The 16,195-nt window shown below is 41.9% G+C and overlaps 1 long non-coding RNA gene across 2 annotated transcripts in view; it reads right to left on the minus strand.

Annotated features, from left to right (window-relative positions):
- The window catches only part of LOC141419742 (uncharacterized), a 30,007-nt gene that overhangs the window by 638 nt on the left and 13,174 nt on the right, over positions 1–16,195 (minus strand). Inside the window, exon 3 of one of the 2 annotated variants that reach the window (XR_012444404.1) lies at positions 6,760–6,857. The exons of the other annotated variant lie outside the window; for it this stretch is intronic. This is a non-coding gene — a long non-coding RNA (uncharacterized lncRNA). The remainder of the gene's footprint in view (positions 1–6,759; positions 6,858–16,195) is intronic. 2 annotated transcript variants of the gene reach the window in all.

Genomic DNA, 16,195 nt, shown 5'->3' on the forward strand with positions numbered 1-16,195 from the left:
CTCCCTGTATAGCTATCCTTATCTCAACCAGCAAAAACCCTTGGTCCTTCCTATTATTGCCTATACTCTCTCTACAACAAAATTAGAAATAAGGGCAAAATAGTTTCTGCTGGGTATTGAAAGGGTGGGGGGGAGAGGGAGGGGATGGAGTGGGTGGTAAGGGAGGGGGTGGGGGCAGGGGGGAGAAATGACCCAAGCCTTGTATGCACATATGAATAATAAAAGAAAAAAAAAGAACCCCACTTCTAAACACCATAGTCAGATTAAGTTTCCACCCCCTTAATAACTCAAAATGGGGATTGTGTTTCCATACATGAACTCTTGGAGAACAAATCCAAATCATAGCAGAAAGGTGGCAAAAATTACAGCAGAGGAAACCATCAACAATCATGGTGTCTCCAAGTGTTTCCAGTGTGCTCAAGGCTTTGTAGGACAAAACTAATGGCATCCTCTTCCACCTTCCCTTTCCCACTTCCCTGACACTTGAAAAACAAACTGTCCTCCTCTGAGTGCCCCAAGCTTGTGCTATACAATGCCACCAGAGACCCTCTGCTCATGCAGTTTCTTTCAGACCTTTTTCTTTACCCTTGACATCTTCTCTATCCTCTCCTCATATCATCCTTTGAGAATGATCTTTGTTATCAGTTGTATGTCACTATGACAATATGCCTGAGATAATTAACTTAGAAAGAGGAATGGTTTCTTTTGCCTTAAGATTTCAGAGTTTTCAGTCCCAGATCACTTGACCCTATTACTTTGGGCCTGTGTTAGTACAATACATCATGGCAGGAGCACATGGCAGAAGAACTGTTCATCTAGCAGCCAGGAACCAGAAAGAGAAGGGGAGGGGAGGGAAGAGGAAGGGAGGGAATGAGAAGGCAGGGAAGGGGAGAGGAGGGGAGGGGAAAAGAGGTGAGGAACAGGAAAGATCCAGGGTCCCAATATCCCCTTTAAATCTAACTTGTTCTAACTAGGCCTCACTTACTAAATGGTCCACTACTTTCAAATAGGGCAATGGGCTAGGGAACAAGTCGTTAACACACAAGCCTTTGAGGGATATTTAAGATCCAAAGTTACTATAGCACCCTCTTTTGTCCTCCAGTTGCCAGGCTGTCTGCCTGCCTCTGGCTCTGACCTCCTGGACCATTACTATCACTGCCTGTTGTGGGTTGAACTGTGTCCCTATCTTCCTTTCCCCTCCATCATTCATATGTTGACATCCAAGTCCCCAATACCTCAGAATTTCACAGGAGGCCTGGCAGAATGGCTCAAGCAGTAAGAGTGCTTGCCTAACAAGTATAAGGCCCTGAGTTCAAGCCCCAGTGTTACCAAAAAAAAGGAAAGATTCTCAAAACACAGGATATATCACATGACCAATGTCATAAAAAGAATGCCATGTGCTGGGCATGGTGGCTCAAACCTGTAATCCTAGATACTTGGGAGGCAGAGATTTGGGAGGATTGTAGTTCAAGGCCAGACTGGGCAAAAAGTTTGTGAGACTCCCATATCAACCAACAGCTGGGTGTAATGGCATGTGTTTGTCATCCTAGCTATGCGGAGAAGAACAAAAAGGACTCTGAGGTCCAGGCTGGCCCAGGTGTGAAGTGAGACTCTATCTCAAAAAAATAAATAAACAACACAAAAAGTAGTAGCAAGCTTGCCTAGCAAGCACAAGGCTCTGAGTTCAAACCCCAGTATCAGAGAAAAAAAGAGTGCCATATGAAGAAAAAGACACATGCATAAAGGAAAGAATGTGAAGAGTTAGGGAGAAGGAAGTCATCTACAAGCCAAGGGGAGATACCTGGAACAGGCTCTTCCCTCACAGCCCTGCAACATAAAGAAACTTGACACCTGGATCTTAGACTGCCAACCTACAGAACTGTGAAAGGATGCATTTCTGTTGTTTAAATTACCTAGCTTGTGGTGCTTTGTTACAATAGCTTGCACAAATGAATACACTAATCCCTTCTTGGGATTTAGTACTTAGGGCCAGGGCCACATTTTGACATCTGTGACCTTAAATACTTTTGCCTTTATGAGCCCCTTCCTTCATACAAAAATATTAAAATTATACTTTTTGATTTTGTTGTAATGAAAATGAATGTAGTAATACTATTTGTTCAAATTAATTCTTTGATTTAGAAGTTCACTTTTTCTTCAGATTTTAAAAGAAATTAAAACATTTTGATGGCCCCTTACTAACTATGCCTAATGAATAGGTTGGCTCTGCTTGTATCTGAGCAGCCACTTTGGTGATGAGCCCTTGTGCTACCAAGGAGACCATAGCTTCAGAAGGGCAGAGACTATCTATGGCCTCCTTTGCATTCTACCTATAGCAGATTTTCAAGAAACATCTGTTGATTAATTGTTCTAGTCTAACCTCCTATTCCTAGACAGGGCTGTGGTATCTAAACCATATAGAACTTCTCATTATACCCTATTCTTCCGTTTTTTACTTTTTAAATTTTTTTTTAGTTGCTACAACTTTTTATTAGTGTATATTGATTATACAAAGTAGTGAGTTTTATTATAATATTTCATACATCTACAGAAGGTACTTTGATCATATTTTTGTTCCCTTTATTACCCATTAGATACCCATCAAAGGATGACTAGATGAAGAAAATGTGGTATATATACACAAAGGACTATTATTCAATTATTTAAAAGAACAAAATTATGTCATTTGCAGGAAAGTGGATGGAACTAGAAATCATCATAGTAAAAGAAATAAGGCAGACTCAGAAAGGCAGCATCACAGGCTTTCTCTCATATGTAGAATCTTTTTAAAAAAAGGAATGAAAGTAGAAGGGGGATTGTCAGGAAACAGGAAGGGGACCAGTGGGAAGGGAGAGGAAGGATAAGTGCAGGGGATAAATAAAATCAAAGTACCTCTGTCTTCTTCCTTTTTAATTCTCCAGGAGCAATGACTGTTTTAACATTTATCAGAGCTTACATCTGGAACCATCTTCCTATAGATGACCAACATGTCTTTTAATTCAATACAGTCAAAGAATATTCCTGATTATAAGTGTCCCCAACTCTGTATAAACTATCCTCTCACTATGTAACCTTGAGCAATCACATAATTGCTCTGTGCCTCAATTTCCACATATGTAAAATGAGAAGACAGTTCCACATGCTCAGTTAAGGGCCTTACCAATTAATGAGTTCAGCAAGGACTAAAACCTGACTCCAAATCTGGTGCTCCTAAAATCAAGGATTGGCAAAGATGGGGAAGTTCAATGATAGGCAGGGAAGCCCACATAACTTCATATCCGCTGGCTCTGCCAAAACATGAAGTGGCTGTCCCATTCCTTTTGGCTTTCCTAGATTCACAAAGTAATTTTGGTTGACCTTTCCATTCCCTTCAGAACCTCAATTTTGGATCTGTAGGCAGCTAATGAAAAAGGGATGTGTTCCATAGGACCAGAAGGAGGGGGAGAATAAGTTACAGACACCACTGTCACTCTCAGCAGATGGTCCTATCATTGCCACGACAATTCTCCATCCTCAAGCACTTGGGATAAAATTTATCACCATAAGTTTCCAGAAGGATTTAAGTTTTTTGTTTCTGTTTTTCTTTGAATCCGCATTATAATAAACACAGTACAAACTGATTCTCAACAGGAGTTTCTTGCTTCATTTTTCAGTGAGAGGAAAACAAGCCTGGAAGTGTAAAACCAAATTTCCAGAGAAATGGCTAATAAAACGGGATGTCTCCACACTGAGAAATGCTATGGGTACATAGGATCCACCCCTACTGTGAATTGCTAAAAATAGTTAGATAAATCTACATGTACTGACATGAGATCTTTAGCACCTACTTTTATTTTTTCAAATAAATGACAAAACATATTAGCATGCATATATAAAATAAAATGTATATATATATGTACACATATATATGCACATGCATATATATTATAGTCTTTCCTTGGTATCCATGGGAAATTGGTTTCAGGAATGCCCATGGATACCAAAATCCACTGATGCTCAAGTTCCTTATATAAAGTGGTGTGATATTTGCATGTAATCTATGCATACCCCTCCTGTCAATAATTTCTAGATTATTTATAATACTTAATTCAATGTAAATACTATATAAGTTGCTGTACTGTATTGTTTAAGGGATAGAGACAAGAAAAGTCTGCACATATTCATTACAGACACAATTTATTTCCTTGAATATTTTGATCCATGATTAACTGAATCCACAGATGTGAAACCCACCAATGCAGGGCTGTTGTAAACCCCAAGACAAAGATTCAAATGCAGGTAGCTTATTTGGGAGGTAATCCTGAGAAACACCAACACAGGAGCAAAGAGATGAGATAGGCAAGGGAAGAAAGCCAATCAAAAGCGTCTGTTTGTTTCAAAGCACATAGCCGCTATGAACAATTGGTACTTAATCCCTCCGGGGACCTCTGGGGACACCACAGAATACACTTTAGTTATTCCACCTGAGACGTGAAAGAGATGGGGTATTACATGCCAGTGCTCATTAGTTATTGGTCAAGGGCTACTCCTGAGGCACAGTAAGTCCTTGGTATGGCCAGCTTGTCTCACATGCAGACAGAATATGCTCCAGTGGTGGGAGAAAACCCTCAAATAGAGTCATATTTGCTAACAGAAGTCAGACTGACCTGTACAGAATTGTCATGTGCCAAGGGCATTTGCCCTAGAATACCTGTATATGCTTACTTGCTAGCACATAGAAAAAGTAGGCGGGTGCCCACTAAACTCTTGACAGAAGTTATTGATCTAGTGATTCTTCCAGGCATCTCATGGCCAACTCTCTCCATTTTATCTAACTCTACTGCCCAACATTGAATGATACTTTAAGATTTGGATTGGGAAAACAAACCCCATTTTTATCCCCTTGAAGGTAAGGCTGCTACACCATATTCTCTGAATACAAGAGCACATTGCCCAGTGGTGGGTATCCATAGGGGTTGCTGCTTAGTAACCATGATAGGTCACTGGATCACATGATCAATGAAATAGCCCCTTCCTTGGACCCCTCTATGAATCTATATCCAACACAGCTCACACCATTCGTTTTTAATGAATACACATTTATGTTAATCAAAAACTTTTTAAAATGCTGTGGTCCTCTATTCCATCTTACACTAGCCCTCCACCCCTACCAGTTGACCATTTTTCCTGCTGAGCCTCAGTTAATTGGCTATCCTATACCTTGACCATTTGGTTAGCACTAAACCAAATATTCATGTGTCAGAGGGCTCTGACTGTTTGAACTCATTCTGCCCTCTACCCAGGGTTTCAGATTACTAACATTTCCTAGACCTGACCCATTATAAGGGGTTCCTTGCCTCACTCCGCTGACTCACCAGAACATACATGGCGGGGGAGCTAGCCTGACTTTTGTCTAATAGACCCAAAGAAAACTGGTCTGAACAAATCGTAATTCTCTAGCTGTTCTTTTAAAAAGTCTAGCCAAACCTAAAAGAAAAAAAAAAAAGAGATGAAAATATGAGGTCTCTAACTAGAAAGAGGTCTTAGTTGTCTTGTTTTTATTTGGGTATTGGTTTGCTTATTCGTTCATTCATTCTAACAATTATTGAGGGTTTGTGAGGAGCCAGGCATTTTATTTTGCCAACTCATGGTACAAACAAAGGCTTGGGCCAGGCTAGAGGGCAGCTTAAAGGATGAATTTTCTAGACTAAGTTCTCTGCCAATCCTGTCTATTTATAATTACCACAGTTTTTCTAATCTCCTGCTCATTTAACTGCTTCTGGATTTGTTCGTAAGTGTACAGCTCTTGCTCATGAGTATATCCTAAACCTAGAGTCCAGAGGGCAGGGGACACTCTGCAGTGGAGGGCCTGCCCCTGTGCTTAGAGCCTGCACAGACTTACATCTAAAGTAGCAGTCAGCCTGGTCCAGCATCACCATTCCTTCATTGTCACTGGTGGGAATGAGTTTAATCTCAACATCTCTGCAGCTCCTTGCCTGACCCTTCCTTATCTTCTAAAGTACAGCTCAAAAATCTGCTCACACATAACAGAGTAGCCACACACAGGCAAGCAAATGCTGGAGCTGCTTCTGAAGTCAGATCTCTCCCTTTATGGAGAGAGCCTGCAAAAGGCACAGGAAGCAAGCACAGACTGAAATCCAGGGCCTTGAGCTAAGCACCAGACCCCCCAATGGGTGATTTATTATACAGCATACACCAGAGATCCTTAGCTGAGCCACCAAAGGCTTTATCTCCCCCGGCTTTGTAACAATATGATTCAAATAGCATCCCTGGATGTGAAAAGATCCATTAATCCATACAGGCCCTGCACATCCCATCTTGCAGTCTAACATGTATTTGGGGCTTAGAGCAAAACAGTACCTACAAAATGTGTTATTCTAAAATGACACTTTCTTTGAATAAAATTACTTCCTAAACAGGAAATTGGGACCAAAGGATGAAAATTGATATAATTTTCTACTCTTGTGAAGAAAGATTTAATTTGACATCTTTTTCCAGTGGAAATCTGAAAATGAATCATTATTGGCTTTCTCTTTGGTTCACCCCACCCAGTGATTGTACCACTCTTTCCCCTTAAGCAGGAGATTGCAGGTAGATAATGAAAAAAAAATAATTGTCCTTGTTAAAAGGTAACGTTAGGCTGCAGGCTGATTTTAAGTGAGTGAAGCTCTGAATTAAGCAAGCAGAAGTGGGCAAAGACCCTTCCTTCAATTCTTGACACATTCATACCACTGCTTACTAGAAGAGTGGAGAAAATACCTTCGAGAATCTTCTTTTCCTTGTGTTATCTTGTTTTCCAAAACAGCCCCAGGTGAAGTTTCCATATCCAAGTAGATTTATAAGAGGAGTGAATTGAGCTGCAAAAACCCAGATGTCCAAATGTACATTATTTTTCAAAAACAGAATTGAATCTCATATTGAGCTCCCATATCCACTGGACTGAAAAAAAACCTCACAGCCATTAGGGATTTCCCTTTCCCTGACTCCTGGAAGTCATTCAAACTCCCCAGGGATGTGATACAGATCCCCAAGGTCAAGGAAGTCTGTCTAGTCTTCAATCCACATTCACTATCACCAATGTTAGAGCCAACATAGTCCCTGGAATACAGATCTGCTATGTCTGTGCTCCACCTCCCTTACACACCTCCTAACTATGTCCTTCTCAGACTTTTCATATCTCAGCCACTGTGAAAGCCAGGACCATGAGCCTCCATTACCCATAAAGCCCCAAACCACCACCACTTTTCCAATCTTGGAGAGGTTTCCCTCTTTTCTTTCTGCTCTTGGAATATCTGTTGCCAAAACTGTGGCTCTCTGAGTAGATCAAAGGACTGCTGCGTGTGATGAAACCAGTGCCATAAAGGTAAAATCTAGATGGCAAGTAATGGAATTTCACTGTAAAACTCCTGTAATTTTGCCATATGTTTGAAATATTTAAAAATAAATGGTGAAGAAGATACAACTCTTTTCCCCAACCCATAACACTCCATGCTATGGCTTTTGAAAACAAGAACCTAAAAGAGAGTGGAACACAGTGGGGTACTCAGCCCTGTGACATAAATCTCCCCCAAATCAGGGAAAATGGTCAGGCTAGCAAACATTCTTGCAATCCAAGAGGCAAAAATTATAGCAAGAAGAAAGTCTAATTTAAAATCTCAGGGGAATTTTCTTCCACATTATCACCCCTGTCTGAAATCCCTGTCCACTTACCACAGCCACCTTCTTTTTACCCGGATGTTTAGAGATGAAGTGCTGTCTCACTTTCCTCACCTCAGCATCCTACTGCCAGAACACAAAGGATGGGCTCTTGGCTGCAGGACACATAAATTAAAGACACCTCAAAGAATTCAAAGAAAATACCCTGCCAATTCGTTGTTACAGCTGTGCTGAAAATATTTCAGTGTTGCTTTGAATGCTGGGAAGTGCTGAGCTCCAGAACTTTGCCTCACTTTACTCATCCACAGCCACTGAAAAGCTCTGAACAGTCAAAGCATCGGTAACATCAAAAGTTTCATAGCTAAATCAAGTTTGGAATTACCTGATAAAATATATGCTGAGCAGTAAGTGGAAAATACATACTGACTTGCCCATTAGACTCTCCCACGGGTCATAATTTGGATATTGTTTAATTTGAGTGTCCTACAAGGAGCCATTGTGGGCTCTTCTGGGTGGCACTACTGAGAGGTGATGGAACCTTTAGAGGCAGGGCACAGTGAGAGGTCCTTTGGTCATTAGAGGTGTGCTCTTGAAGGACTGTGGGATCCCAGTCATTCTCTCTCTCTCTCTCTCTCTCTCTCTCTCTCTCTCTCTCTCTCTCTCTCTCACACACACACACACACACACACACACACTCTCTCACTCTCTCTCTCTCTCTCTCTCTCTTCTCCAGTTGGAGATAAGTCTTTTGCTCCTACACATACTCCTGCCACAAAGTGCCATCATCCATTGCCCTCACTCGAACGAAGCTGATGCATGCACTATGCCTGCACTATTATGCCTGCAAAATTATGAGCTAAACAAAGTTTTTCTCTTAATAAGTTAATTGCCTCAGGTATTTCCTTACAGTAATGTGAAGCTGACTAAGATACCATAAGAGAAGTAGTCTCCAGAGCTGGTAAAACTGAGGTGTAGCAAGCTACTCATGGGTCTCCCAATGAAAAGAGAAACACCCAGGAGATTTAGCCTTTGAGCCCCTAATTGAACTGATGATCTTCAAGCACTGAGTTGTCATTGGGATGTTTCTCACCAGGGCAAGTGTAAGAGGATGCGCCAGGATGAGTCACAGCAGGGATCAGTTTATCAGTGATGCTAGGAGACTGGATGGTTAATATGACCAAAGAAGACTATGACTAGACCAGCGGTAATGATATAATTTCAATGTACAAAAAATACTTAACTTGTACAGGTACTACAGTAAAGATAAGAGTAATAATAGAATATTGTGATGAAACACCCTCACTACTCCAATAACATAAATTGAGATATAACGTCTCCTCACAGTCTGACTGTCTCTCATGCGGGACACAATAGGCTTCTCCAACGCTACCTTAAATCTCTCCCTCCCCCCCACACCCCACAGCAGGCTGATTTTATCTCCAGCATTGATTCTTTTTTTTTATTGTTTTATTATTCATATGTGCATACAAGGCTTGGGTCATTTCTCCCCCCTGCCCCCACCCCCTCCCTTACCACTCACCATGCCCCCCCTCTCCCCCCCACCCCCTCAATACCCAGCAGAAACTATTTTGCCCTTATTTCTAATTTTGTTGTAGAGAGAGTATAAGCAATAATAGGAAGGAACAAGGGTTTTTGCTGGTTGAGATAATGATAGCTATACAGGGAGTTGACACACATTAATTTCCTGTGCATGTGTGTTACCTTCTAAGTTAATTCTTCTTGATCTAACCTTTTCTCTAGTTCCTGGTCCCCTTCTCCTATTGGCCTCAGTTGCTTTTAAGGTATCTGCTTTAGTTTCTCTGCGCTGAGGGCAACAAATGCTATCTAGTTTTTTAAGTGTCTTACCTATCCTCACCCCTCCCTTGTGTGCTCTGCTTTATCATGTGCTCAAAGTCCAATCCCCTTGTTGTGTTTGCCCTTGATCTAATGTCCACATATGAGGGAGAACATACGATTTTTGGTCTTTTGGGCCAGGCTAACCTCACTCAAAATGATGTTCTCCAATTCCATCCATTTACCAGAGAATGATAACATTTCGTTCTTCTTCATGGCTGCATAAAATTCCATTGTGTATAAATACCACATTTCCTTAATCCATTTGTCAGTACTGGGGCATCTTCCTCAGCATTGATTCTTGAATGAGCCTAACTTCCCAAAGCAAAAAGGGGATTGTGATTTGGAGGAGAAGAAAAACAAATAATAGGTAACCTATAGCAACTTTCTAGCACTGAATTGCCACAGTAAGATTTTCACTATGATGAAATGAATATCAGCAAGAAATGCATGCTTTGAATTGTTCCCCTCTGAGCAGATAGAGACAGAATGAAATCACCAAATACTCTACTATTAAGAAAAGCAAATGGACAACAAACATATGAAAAAAGTTCAACATTACTAATTATCAGACAAATGCAAATGAAAACCATAATAAGATATCATTTTATACCTGTTAAAATGGCTATTTTTTAAAAGATAATGAATGTTAGCAAGGATGTACAGAAAAGGAAACCCTAGTGTACTGTTGGTGGGAACGTAAATTAGTATAGCCATTGTGGAAAACAGAATGGAGATTCCCCAAAAGTTACAAATAGAACTATCAAGCCATCCAACAACCCTAATTCTGGGCATGTATCCCAAGGAACTGAAATCAAGATCTCATAGCAATATCTGCCTTCCCATGCTCACTGCAGCACTGCTCACAATAGCAAGTTAGAGAAGCAACTTAAATTCCATCAACACATGAGCAGATAAAGAAAATACTACATGGCCATAAAAGAAGAAGGAAATCCTGTCATTTGGAACGACGTGAATGAATCTGCTTAGCAGAATGGGCCAGCCACAGAAAGATACACAGTGAGATGGTGCATGAATTCCCTTATATGTGCACTCTAAGAAAGTCAAGGTTACAGAAGTAGAAAAAGAATGGCACTTACCAGGGGCTGGTGGGAAAGGAGAATGAGTAAATAGAAGATAGCCAAAGCATACAAAGTTTGTTAGTTTTACTGATCTATTGTACAGAGTGGTGACCAGAGTTAGTAGAAATGTATATTTCAAAATTCCTAAAAAAGTTTAAATATACTGCCTATGAAAATTATAAGTAGAGTTAATTAGCTTAATTCAATGATTCCACAATGTATGTCTATGTCTGTGTGCATGTATACAGTTATTATTTTGTCAGTTAAAAATAAAATATTAAAAAAATCATTATATATGCATATGTATATAAGCTTACATTGATACAGGCCTTGGTTAAGATTGGAGCTTTTTTTTCCATGCTTCCTGCCTTGAAACAGGCTTGCTTAAAAGACCTAGAACTGGTGCACAAAGAAAGACTGGTTTAAGAGACTTAGGCCAATTTCCGTCTCATCTTTAAAATGCAAGAAGTGACTAATTCTGTGGACGAGGAGGGAGGCATTCCATGTGAGTGCTTAAGGATGGACTTTGGAGTAAGGAAGTTGAGTTTGAGTCCCATTTCTCTGTGAATCCTTAGGGAAGACATTAAAATAAAAAAACATTTTTAAGACAAGTGAGTGTGAAACTAGAGTAGCTCCAGATGCCGAAGTGTTCTATATAGAATGTCTTCTTCTGCACTGTATTAAGTTATACTCACCCAGCATCTCAGGATGCACATTTAGATTTCCTTGGTGTCTACACTTCCCTTGTGTTTACTCCTATTAGTGCAGAGTTCTGGAAGACAACTCAGAACATAAAACCAAAGGTGAAAATTCCTCAAACCAGGAAGCATGTTAGATAGAATAATTTCAGATTATAAGCAACATTTGTCATTGTGAGAATAATATTTCAACTAGCAGATCAAACCCTGGATACAAATTGTGACAAAGAACAAGGAACAAGAGCCACTTTGATATCAACTACAAGATTTCATCTTCCCAGAGATGAGGTTTACCCAATCCCTCAAGGGAGCAGGAGCAAGTTTGCATCTTGCATGCTTTCAAAAGCCCATGCCAGGTGCCAGTTGCTCATACCTGTAATCCTAGCTACATGGAAGGTTAAGTTTAAGAGGATTGCTGTTCAAGACCAGTCTGGACAGAAAAACGTTCACAAGAGCCTATCTCAACCAACAGCTGGGCATGGTGGTGTGTGGCTGTCATCCTAGCAATGAGAAGTATAAAAGAAGAGATCGTTGTTCAGGCCAGCCTGGGAAAAAGTGAGACCCCCCCATCTCCAAAATAACCAGAACAAAAAGGGCTGGAAGAGTGGTTCAAGTGGTAGAGCACCTGCCTAGCAGGCACAAAGCCCTGAGTTCAAAGCCCTAGTTCTACATAACAACAAAAAAACCACCACTGGGCAGCAGTTATCAAACTGTCTGCCTCTGATTCAGCCACTGCTAACAAAGTCAGTACAAGTACAACTTCCTAATTCCTGAATTTGGGTCAGAGTATTCCTGTGAGAACTAACCAGGACTCTTTCAGTTGCAAGCTACATTCCCAGCATCTACTAGTGGACACTCAAGGTATTGAGTGAATGAAAGAATACATGAATGAACATGTATGCACTCCACTGCCAGCATATGCTACAAAAACATAGTCAGGTATGGCACAGTAGTACAAGCCTGTAATCCCAGCTTTTCAGGAAGCAGAGATTAGGAGGATTGCAGGTGCAGGCCAACCTGGGCAAAAAGTTAGTGAGATCCCCATCTCAATCAATAAGCCTGGTATGGTGGGACACACCTGTCAGTCCAGCTATGTGGGATGTATAAGTAGGTAAATCACCCAAGGCTGGCCCTGAGCAAAAATGTGAGACCCTATCCAAAACATAACTAAAGCTAAAAGGACTGTGGGTGTGGCTCAAGTGGTAGAGCACCTGCCTAGCAAGTATGAGGCACTAAGTTCAAACCCCGGTACCACCAAAAAAAATAAAGTGTACTCAGTGCATATTTAACCAATGAGCCAGCCAGAGTTCTGAGGCATAAAATGACTCACAGAAAAGAATTACAGTGCAAATTATGGTAAGAAAAGTCTTGAGGCCAAAACACAAACTCAGAGACCCAGTTCAATGTTCAAGTCCACCAGACAGAGTCTGATTCCCTGGTCCTAATGGCCACACCCATGCCTACCTTGGCACCAGTCTGCTTTCTAACCTGGAGTCAGAGTGACTGAGTGGCAAAGCCAGGCCTCTCACTTTCCCTCTACATCTGTGGCCTCTTCTGCTAGCAGTTGGAGCCACTGAAGAGGAATGTTTCCTGTCTGGCACCTCAACGTGGCTCTGCCATGCCCCAGGTCTACTGCACAGCAAATCCACTCATCTGGCAGGATTAGCACAGGGGAGCCTGCCCCAAGATAAGGAAAACACCCTGAGTAAATATCTAATCTGCCCCATCCAGCCACAAAACTGACGAGCACATCCCTGACATCGCCACTGTGATTTTACATAAATGACATTCTGGCTACAAAACCCCATGTGAGTCTCAACAGTAAAGGGCCTCTGGGTAATTCACCAGCTGGCTAGCTGATTTTAGCACAGTCAGTAAAACACTGCATTAACATTTAGCTTTTGTGTGTAGAACAAGCTGTACAGTAAATTTTTCTAAATGTTACTGAAATGTATTACCTGCAAAGGATGGGCTAAGCCAAAGCAGCCGAGGAAAAGTCTCAGAAAGCCCAGATTTTAGAACAAGTTTTCCCTGCATTTGAAGGATGCCCACAGGAAATGTGTTCTGAATAACAAGCGATCTGCAGACCTGAGGGAGGGTCCATCTTCCACCACAGGACACCCTCTCCTCTGATCCACTGCCTGGTATGTATCATGTGTTTACAGCCTACAAAGCCCTTTATTAGGGGGCAGGTAGTTTGAAGAGCGTCAAGCCCAAGTTTTTCGTACATTGAGAAGTGGGAAAATTTGCATGAGAATCTGCCCTCAGGAATTCTGATGTCATATCAGTTGCTGTCAGTCCCACAAACTCCTCAGTGCACAGCCCTTATTCCCTGGCATGCCAAGAGCTTCTTACTGCAAATACCTACAACTTCTGCCTGAGGACTTTTTTGGGCTCAGAGCCAATGCTTCCCCTGGGCCCTGGAAAACCACCGGAGGTGGCTCTCAACTAGTTGCAGAGTGGAAGTGGTAGGGGGAGGCAAATATTCCAGTTTCCTTTCCCACAAGTGAGAATAAAACTGAAACATGCACCTACCATGGTTGTTCAGAGTTCTAGTCACCCACCATGGTAACTGGCTCAGGAATACATACCTGTGATGCATGGCCTTCCACATATGATGGGGTTATGTCCTGATAAACACATTGTAATGTGAAAATATTTTAAGTCCAAAATGCATTTAACATCACTGATGCCTACCTCAGCCTAGCGACACAGGATACTGGAGGGGGCCAGTTGGTTCCCCTTCAACATCACAGTGTTCACTGAGAGCTGTGGTCACTGCTGTTGAGCAGCATCTCCACGGAGAGTCAGGCCACATAGCACCAGCCAGGGAGAAAATGCATATCCAGAATTGGAAGTGTAATTGTTAACACGTACCATTTTCACACCATTGTATAAGTCAAAACACTGTAAATCAAACCATGGTATGTAGGAAGCATCTGTATTGTCTGCTGTGTCATTGTCCACCATGTACCAGTGGGAGAATCTCTTTCCATTTTGAATCATGTTAGGTCCATGCATGAGTGAAATGTGTTTCTGATGCCTGGGACTCTACTTCTCATATAAGCCATCTTCCCTGCATTCACGTCACTGACTGAGAGCTGGCTTCCTGAGACCCCATCCTAAGATAGACCCCGTTCCTCTCTCTTTTAATCTAACCCCCTCACCCTTTCAACACAGATTGTTTTGGAACCCCAACTACATGCCAGATCTTCTGATAATTTTCTCAGACTTCTTAATAACAATGAATTAATTGATTAGTTAGTTAATTAATTGGGCCAGCTTTCTTTTCTCAAAAAAGCCCCCAAATTCATTCATGCTAAGATGAATACAGAGAGTCAAAAAAAAAAGGTGAGCCTCTCCTCACTAGGCCTACAGTGGTCCAAGAAAGACAAAGAATTGTACACAGGGTGCTGGTCTTCAACCTGATGATGACTGGCTTCTGGCACCAGGGAATTTCTACTATAGAGACTCCTGTTTGCTCGAATTTTCACAAAAGTGGCCCCAAGAGAAATCGTCTTCGTACATTTTGTGTTACTATTAACAGTGTACCTAAGACTATGTAATTAATAAAGAAAAATGGTTTATGTTGGTTTGAGGTTCTAGAGGCTAGGGAGTCCAAGAGCATGGCACCATCATGGATCTGGTATCTTCATGGATGACGGCTTCATGCTGCTTTAATCCATGGCAGAAAGGAGCAGGGAAAAAATGAGTGGTGGCCTTGTTTTACAACAACCCATTCTTGTGGTAGCTAATCCAGTCCCTCAAGAGTGAGAACTCACAAGTAAAAGGCATCAATCCATCCATTTAATCCATCTGCAGAGGGCTCTGTCCCATCACCCAAACACCTTTCATTAGGTCCCTCCCAACAGTGCCACACTGGGGAGCAAGTCTCAGCATAAGTTTTGGGGGGACAAACCACATTCAAGCCCTAGCATGTAGGAAGAAAGGATGTGAGAGAACCTGTGAAAGGACATTGAGTAGGGCACCCAGCCTTGGTGCCCTCTCCTGGCACTGCCACTGAAGAGCTACTGCAGGTCAGAGAGCCCTTCCCAGAACAGTAATAATGGGCAAAAAAGAAAATACAAGGAATATGGGGACACGGAGACCAGCCTTCGCCTTGTGGCTACAGGCAGGAATAGGCAGACATGCAGGTGTTAGAAAATCTTAAGCAAGCCGAGCACCAGTGGCTCACACCTATAATCCTAACTACTCAGGAGGCAGAGATCGGGAGAATCCTGGTTCGAAGCCAGCCTGGGCAAATAGTTCATGAGACCCCCATCTTGAAAAAAATCTTAACTACTCAGGAGGCAGAGATCAGGAGAATTGGAGCTCAAAGCCAGCCCAGGCAAAAAAAAAAAAAAAAAAGTGAGTGGAGTGGCTCAAGGTGTAGGCCTTGAGTTCAAACTCCAGTGCCAAAAAAAAAAAAAAAGAAAAGAAAAGAAAATCTTAAGCAAGAGAGGGCTGGTAGGGAAAGTGCAAAGGGACCTTGCTTATCAAGAGACCCAGCCTCTAGAGAGGACAGAACCTACATAAATATCGGCCCAATGCACAAGGAAGGGAAACCCAGAAATGTTTGTCCACGCTTGATGCTCCTCAGGTGGACTTGATCAATAGCGAAATCTCCACCATACGCCAGCTTCCCTCTCACATCCACCCTGTACTTGGTGGCTCACATGAACATGGGCTGATGTACAGTCAGGAAATACAAAGCCATTTTAAGATAAACCAGATGAGCTGGGTGCTGGTCGCTCACACCTATGATCTTAGCTACTTGAAAGGCTGAGATCAGGAGAATCGAGGTTCGAGGCCAACCTAGGCAAATATCTCATGAGATCTCATCTCCAAAATAACCAGAGCAAAATGGACTGGAGGTGTGGCTCAAGCAGTAGAGCGCCTGCTTTG

Source organism: Castor canadensis, chromosome X (assembly GCF_047511655.1).
Source record: "Castor canadensis chromosome X, mCasCan1.hap1v2, whole genome shotgun sequence".
NCBI classification, from domain to species: domain Eukaryota; kingdom Metazoa; phylum Chordata; class Mammalia; order Rodentia; family Castoridae; genus Castor; species Castor canadensis.